Source organism: Nilaparvata lugens, chromosome 6, assembly GCF_014356525.2.
Source record: "Nilaparvata lugens isolate BPH chromosome 6, ASM1435652v1, whole genome shotgun sequence".
In the NCBI taxonomy this organism is placed as follows: domain Eukaryota; kingdom Metazoa; phylum Arthropoda; class Insecta; order Hemiptera; family Delphacidae; genus Nilaparvata; species Nilaparvata lugens.
In genome coordinates, this window is record NC_052509.1 from 20,199,822 (window position 1) to 20,207,902 (window position 8,081).

The window sequence follows — 8,081 nt, forward strand, 5'->3', positions numbered from 1 at the left end:
AAATATTTCTATATATTTATATAAATGTACTAGATTTTGTGTTAAAACTTTGTATAGTCTATGTTATCGATATGGCTCGAATGCAAAGAAATTATTAATCATACAATCTAAGCAATATTTTGGCATTTTTTGTAAGATCTATTTGAACCTAATGGCGGAGGACTAAGATATTTAAATTTTATGCTAATTTGAAAGTCGGAAAGAGGATCTGTAAAACCGGAGAAAGAAGAACGAGACTCGCCAGCCAAATGCCACCATAAGAGGACCCCAAATATTTTAGAGCGTAGTACCTTACTAATGATTTTGTAAAAGTTAAAGTTAAAGTAAATTATTAAATTTCTTAAAAGACTTCGTGATGCTATTGTGAAGCAGAAGTCATTTTCATTTTTTAATTAAATTTATAACCCCTTGGAAGAGACGATTCCGGCTACCATATTCCCGGACCACATGGAGTTGGATAGACATCGGCGGCTTACAAGAAGATTTTCGGCACGTGAGTGATTAAATTTGAATTAGTGATGGGCGCCCTAGTGCTTCGAATTAATCTGATGATCAAAGCTAGCTCGCCGAAAGGGTTTTATTATAAATTGAGAAATTAATAAGAGTAATACTTGCGCAAGAAAAATTAGTATTAAAGGTATTTATTTGACAGAAAAATATAGATCAATATTTCAGAAATTTCTATTAAATCAAAGAAGTACAAAATCTAGGCTATCAAAACATATATGTATGATATTTAATTTTTTGCAATACAATTTGCGATAATTTATTATAGTTCTAATTCACTAGATGAATGGCTCTACCTATTCCGTCAGGTGCCGAATCTTGCACCCTGAGATAAAAATATATATATTCAATACAAAGAAATCTACTAAGTACTAGAGATTTTAATATATATATATTTGGATTATTAGTGGCTAATTTATCAAGCTGATATTAAAGCACATATTTTAATTGAATTGTCCAAGTCGACAAGTATTAGCAAGTGTATATCGCAGCTACATGCAAAAGAATGCATATGATTTTAAGATAAAGGCACATGGTAATGATTCGTGCCATAAATCTAGAATATAAAGTTAGCCTGTGATATTTTAATTGATTTCAATTATTGTTCTATTTTTTTATTATATTTTTTATCGCTCTTTATATATTTTTTACCTCGATTTATTTTTTTTTGCATTATTTGTGTAATATATGTATGAAACGTTCATGGTGTGCAATTTATTTTTTATTCCTCAACACTATAGTATAAGTATCATTTATATATATATTTATTATTTATTGAATTACAAGAGTTATAGGAGAAGCCCATATCTAGGCCTATCAAAGGGTACTGAGATTTTTACTTTTCTTTATATTTATAAAGATTTCCTGACTAGAGTTTTTGTGTTATGGAAGTATTCCATTTATTTGCAAATGACAGATAACACAGCCAAATATTAATTCATCACATTAATAGGAGAAGTTTCACAACGTATTTCTATTCTCATAAAAGATTTTATGTCTTTTTTTATACGATGATGAAGTTCGTCGTAATTGATTCAATGTCTGTCATTGTTTACAAACGGAAAGGAAGGGATCAAGGGATGCAAGGTTGACCACCCATGACGAGTAAAGAAAACTTTTATTGACACTGGAGGGCGATGTTGTTAATATGATTCACTGGAACGGGGTGAAAAGGGCTTCTGGTTTTTGGAGCAAAAATAATCTTAATTGTAGAGTAAATGAAAGTTTCTTTTTGTAAATGTTTGCTTCAAAACATACTTGTATATTCAATTTCATTTATATGGGTACTAAATCTATTTGAATGAAATTAAAGAAGTACAGTTCTCGTTCGCCTACCATTTTTCCTGTGCCACGAACAGACCTTATATGTGTAGGAGGTAATTCGATCATATAATATGCAATAAATTAATCAATTTTATTCCGGAAAATTTCTTCATAAACAGGATCTCAAGGATAACATTGCAAGTAATAGAAGATTGGAGAAAATTGCAGGGTGAATTCAATAATATCTCGTAGTAATTTGAAACTGCTGTATACATACCATTCCAAAATTTTCTTTTTTCTCGTTCTCCTTTCATACTTCTTCCTCTTTATCTCTTCTTCTCTCGCTCACAAACATTTTTCCTTTTGTGATCATAAAAGTGTTTTTCCCTTTTCCTTACAAACTCTATCAGTGTATTACTACGTATGCCAGCACACAAACCTAGGTTTTGCTGGCATTATCAGATTAAACACGTGTTATTCTTGATCAAGAGTTTATGTGTTGATTGGAATCTCAGTGTGTATTTTTTAATGATCTATTTTCCATATATCATACATTGTATTCATCTATTCTACTGTTCTCAATTTGATAAATTAAATTTGAATTTGAATTTTCGATTAGAAATGAAAATTATTAAGTACTCTTATATTTTCTATCAATATAACTCATGTTATTGATTTTTACTTGTATCACAGAAGAAGGAAAAGGTTCTTTCCTTTGAGCAAAGGAACTTTCCTAAGAACAGAAGGTTCTTCGATCTTTCTTTTGTGTTTGTTTCCTGTGATGAATCTGCTGAAATTAATGTATTTTCTCTGATTATAAGGCAAATTTTCTCTCCAAAGTAACGTACACTGCAACTGTACAGACGGACGTATGCAGAGAGGAAAAATCCTTCCCGAAGTGTTCTAATGCTACAACGCACACGGACGTCTGTCTTCTCTTCTTCGTCTTTCTACATACGTCGCTGTCTCTTGGGAAGTGCGTTGGCCTTCATGGGCGAAGGTTGTCTACCGTCATAAGGCTGACCTTTCAAAAACCATTAGTTTTTGTTTTTAGTATTACATTTTCCCCAAGATAATATTTGTGGGGTTTTGTAATTGTAAGTATAAGTTGATTGCCTTTCAAGTTTTTAGTAACAAAAAATTGAGTTAAAAAATATATTGAAAACTGATAACATCCACTGATTTGTGAGATAACATCTGTCCTGAAAACAAAGAGCAATCAAAGGCCTTCACATGATATGCCGCCGTCCGTTCTACTGCAAGAGATGTACCACCACCACCATCACCGCCAACACAGCTAAGCTAAGGCTGTAGCTGGGATCACCCACATCACAACACTCGCCGCTCTACTGTTTATTTTCTTTATATTTTTTCTAAATTCTCTCTAAGCGAATCGCCGTAAACAAATAAACAGAGTCCCGCGTAGAACCAGAAGCATGGCGCCTACATGTCTTATGTTTTCCTCACATTCATCGCTCATCTGGTTCCCTTTGACGAAGATTAAAGGGTTGTTTGAGTGACGTTACGAACGCAATTCCTAGCTCCCTGTTGGGTCTCTTGCGTCGACCATTTCAGCTGTTTTACTATCTCCCTAGTGCATTCGACTGGCTTTTCAACATTCAATGAACAGTGTTTGGAAGAAATCGTCAAACACGTCAAGGTGTTGCGATTGATGTTCTACTGGCCTCGACTTCAGCCCACTCCTGAATCACAATGAATCGATTGATGAATGTCAAGGACGAAGGTTTTAAAGAAATAATACACTGTAGATGATCTTGTTTTGAGAAATATAGAAAACGAATATCTGATAGTATCAATTTCTTATGAACCACACTAATCTCTTGGAATTTAGGAACGCTGAAGATCACCTATATTTATATGATCGGTGATCACGATAGTCAGAACGTGTCTTGTGGTCACAAAGCAAAGTTTGACCCTATGTTGAATCTCTCAGTCTATAAAATTGATCAACTGTTCAAGAAGAATGAAACATCGATATAAGAGTGTTAAATGATTTGCTTATCTATGATGTATCTGATTTTTTATTAATACTGTATTGATAATATTCTATTGAGGATTGTTTTCTTATTGAAAATATTACATGAATGAATAACTCGGTACCTCGACAATTATCTTGTTGTAGAGCTGGATTTAATTGAACTAAGGATGAAATGAGTTTAAATAATTGTTTAAAAGCTGCAGGCTATTTTGTAATCGATGTTTAGTTTATTAACGAATTTGTTTTCTCATCTGCACTCGAACGTTATACGGCGGCTTTTGAAATTGAGAAACTGAACTTATCCCTTTTCAAGATTTTTTGTGTTCTTCATTGAGGTCTGTCGACGTTTTTTTTATAGCTTGAGATGTAAGTCGATAAGCTTGTCACGTCCGGTTGCATGAATCGCCTGGTTCTCTAAACGCCCATAAAAATTACGATTCTCTTCTTCCTTTTTTCAAACTTCAACATAATATTCGCTAAGGTTCTTAAAAACACTATATCCACCACTAGTCTATTTGATTTTTCTCCCATTTATATTAGTATTAGATCATTCATGGAATTATAGTAGTATTGTTTTAACATTCTTCCAGCAATATGCTACCAGAACATGTTGTTGTAGTTCAATATTCAATGGAAACGTGATACTGGCAAACCACTGTTCTATTAAAACAATTTGAGATACTAGTTTCGGTTGTGACGCCATTATAAATCTCTGGTGTACTCAGTTTCACCAGTTAGTGAAGGTGGAAGTAAAACTCAATAAAACTGAGTTTACTAGAGATTGATTATGGTGTAACGATCAAAACTGGTACCTCAAGTGGTTTTAATTAATCAGTGATTCATTTTAGTGAACTCTAGTGAACCCAGTTCCTCTAGATTCATAATGGTGTAACAGAAAAGAGTATCATAAATTGTTTTTAAAAATCATGGTATGATATACTATCAATTCGTTTTCATTCAGAATGTATAGTCAATTGACTCTTCACATCTATTGTTTTTTGGTACCTAGAATTCAGAAAGTAGCCTATACTTAGGAAATACAGAAATCAGAAATCGAGTGGGTATGATACAAACAAAAATACAGAAGCTGAACTGTATTCCAATCACCTTCCACATATAGAATAGTAGGTTTGACCGCTTATTTGAATCAATCTCAGCTTTGGTTTGATTTTGTGACGTTTGTAACGTTATCTGATCTGAATCGAAATAATATTTCTTAATCTACACTGTCTACTCTGTTTACAGAAAAATATAGAATTAACAGGAATTAGATAATTTAAGAATAAGAAATAAGAAGTTGAATAAAGAAGGTAAATAAAGGTGCGTACAGATTTACGCGCCTCGAACAAGAGCAATTCACTTTTAATCAGCTGACTATATCTGTATTTTTACAGAAACGGTAAGATACAGATATAAAAAGCTTGGCACCAGCTGATTAAAAGTGAATTGCTCATGTTCGCGGCACGTAAATCTGTACGCACCTTTAGATATTACAGGAAGTGTTGCTTCCCATTATATTTATGTTCAACTTCAAACAGCATGCAACTTCAACAACCCCACCAAAAGCGAGACAAATTTATATTTGTAACAAATTAGCCTGAAGCTATTTTGGATCAAAACAATGATTCAGATTTATATCCATACTTGAACAATCAATGAAATGAGTTTTGTTATAATTCTTGGCAGGATTTCCATTTTTATTTTTGAGCCTTGAGTCTTGATGAATGATCGGTCAAAGTGAACTTCATGATCATGGTGAAGATTAGCCAAAAGAGAGGATGTGCAGAGGAGTTTCAATTTGAGTGAGAAGAAAAGAAAGGAAGAGAAGAATGAGAAGGAGAAGAGGAGAAGGATTAAAGAAGCAAAAAAAAAAACGTTTGTGTAAAAGTGTCGGGCTATTTAGGCGATTGTTCCCAGCTGTCATCATCTGGACCGTCTCTATAGTACGATCCACTTTAAAAGGTCAGCATTTGTTGAATGTGAAGCATTTTTTGTGTGTTATTTACAAAGTTCCAAGAGAATCTCACTATGGAGCTGCTGGCTGCCAGTTCTCCGACTCAAACTAGTGTTTACAATGTTTGTAACACATTCACAGGAAACACACAACCCCGAACTGTCTGTTAACCCTATTAAATGTAAACTAGCCCTGATGTCTTCCGTTTTGTGGACCGATTTTGAAACAATACGAAGATAGCCAGAGAGTTTCTAAGAGGAGCTCCACTGATTCCTTGTTCTACATCCGAACCAAATCATTGAAGAGTGATCTGCTTTTGAAGATTTCCAACTCAAATGCAAAACTAGATATTACCGGGTGCCTGGATAAAGATGAATGACAGGCATTGATAAATTCAAAAACGAGATTCTCTAATGCACTATGGTAATGACAATCGTAATAAAATGAAGTCAAACAAAAAACAAGGACAGGCATTGATATATTTGACAATGAGGTAGAATATAACTACAATCACAATAACATTCAGAAAACTTGTACATTAAAATAGCAGAATATTATAATGCTACAATCTTCTAACACTCATATTTATCACATTTATTATCCTCCTATAAATATTCTACAAGCCTCATCAGTTGAGGGACTTTTTTGCAGCTGGTGTTTTGTGGTAGGGCTGGTGCATAATTAACCATGTGATCAAGTAACAACGCTTCGACACATTATATGATATATGTGATAAGACTGTATCAGCTAAGTTTCTAAACCTATAAGGATCCCATTACACATTAATATATATGATCATATTATATCTGGTCCAATCTTTGTTCAACGATCTTTGATGGTGTGATACAGTAGATCATATCTCCTATAAAATATTTGATAGTCTTAACGGATCCAATAAAGAATCGAATCTTCGATGAAAGTTGGTAAAATAATATAAGACAATATTGATAACATAATGTATGTTTAATGAAACATACTAAAATAAGGACACTTGAATATGCTTATCAGTACAGTTTGTTAAACAAGTGTAGTGAACTCGTACTTTTGACTAGAGGCTTGAGTCGTTAGTGACGTTTGCTGCGTTTGTGACGTTTGAGGCTTGATTCGTGCTTGACGTTTGTGGGTTTCAACGATAACGTTTTGAACGAGCTTAGCGAGCTCCTTCTTTTGACTTGAGGCTCGAGCATCCGTCCATTCATCCATTCTTGGCTTTATGCTCGACGAATGCTTTGATCAATCAACAACTTGAAAAGTTTCAACACATACTCTTTGAACCCATTAAACAGATCGAGTTCGTTGAGCTATAAGATTGACTAGCCCCTGTATCCTTTATAGGGCAAGAAAGGATAGTAGCCAATATATCACGATATATTATCATTTATATGATATAGGTAGGATTAATTACGAGAGGAAAAAATCATGTGAAAGTCATATGGAATATGGTACCAGTAATTTGATTTCAACTGGAGATTTCAATAGAATAGCTCACAGAATATTAGCGGCATTTTGAGCGAGTTCTCTATCCCAGGGAGAGTTCACTAGTACGTCTACATGTTAATCACTTCACTTTGTGGATGATATTGGTGTATGACTAACCTACAAGCAAGATATAATTTGGTAAGATGGAGTAGGTTGATCATCCAATATTCAACTAAACCTAATGATTAAATCATTCGTGGAGCTCCGAGGAGCTCATTGTAAGTATAGGATATAGGATTAAGCTACTGTCATAGTTTTATAATATACTGACAATACTACTTAACTTCTATCTCTATCACTCAACTCCCACTTATATAACTACAATTACTAACGAAATTTTTAAAATTATTTGTACATGTTTTAGAAAAGAATATTATGGTCACCCCAACACATATCATTATAGTGGATTAGTATAATATTATTTATATAGGACTATATTTAGGACTATAACAAATAAAACAAAATAAAACTTGTAGCACCCTTTATTTATTAAAAAACTTAAAATAGTTGAACAACTAGTTTCGGTTCTAAAACCATCTTCAGGTTCTAAAATCAGAACCTAAAGTTATCAGAACCTAAATCTAAAATTTTAGAACCTGAAGATGGTTTTAGAACCGAAACTAGTTGTTCAACTATTTTAAGTTTTTTAATAAATAAAGGGTGCTACAAGTTTTATTTTGTTTTATTAATTTAAAAGCAGCCCATTTCAATAAGTGTTTTATTTAGGACTATTTATTATTAGTATCATATTTAGGTCTACATTTATTATTAGTAACTTCTTTTGTATGTAAATGTTTTGTACTCCTCTGGAATCAAATTGTAAAATATCTCCATTTCATTTGTTAAAAGTTGTTCAATAATGAAGAGGATACAACCGAT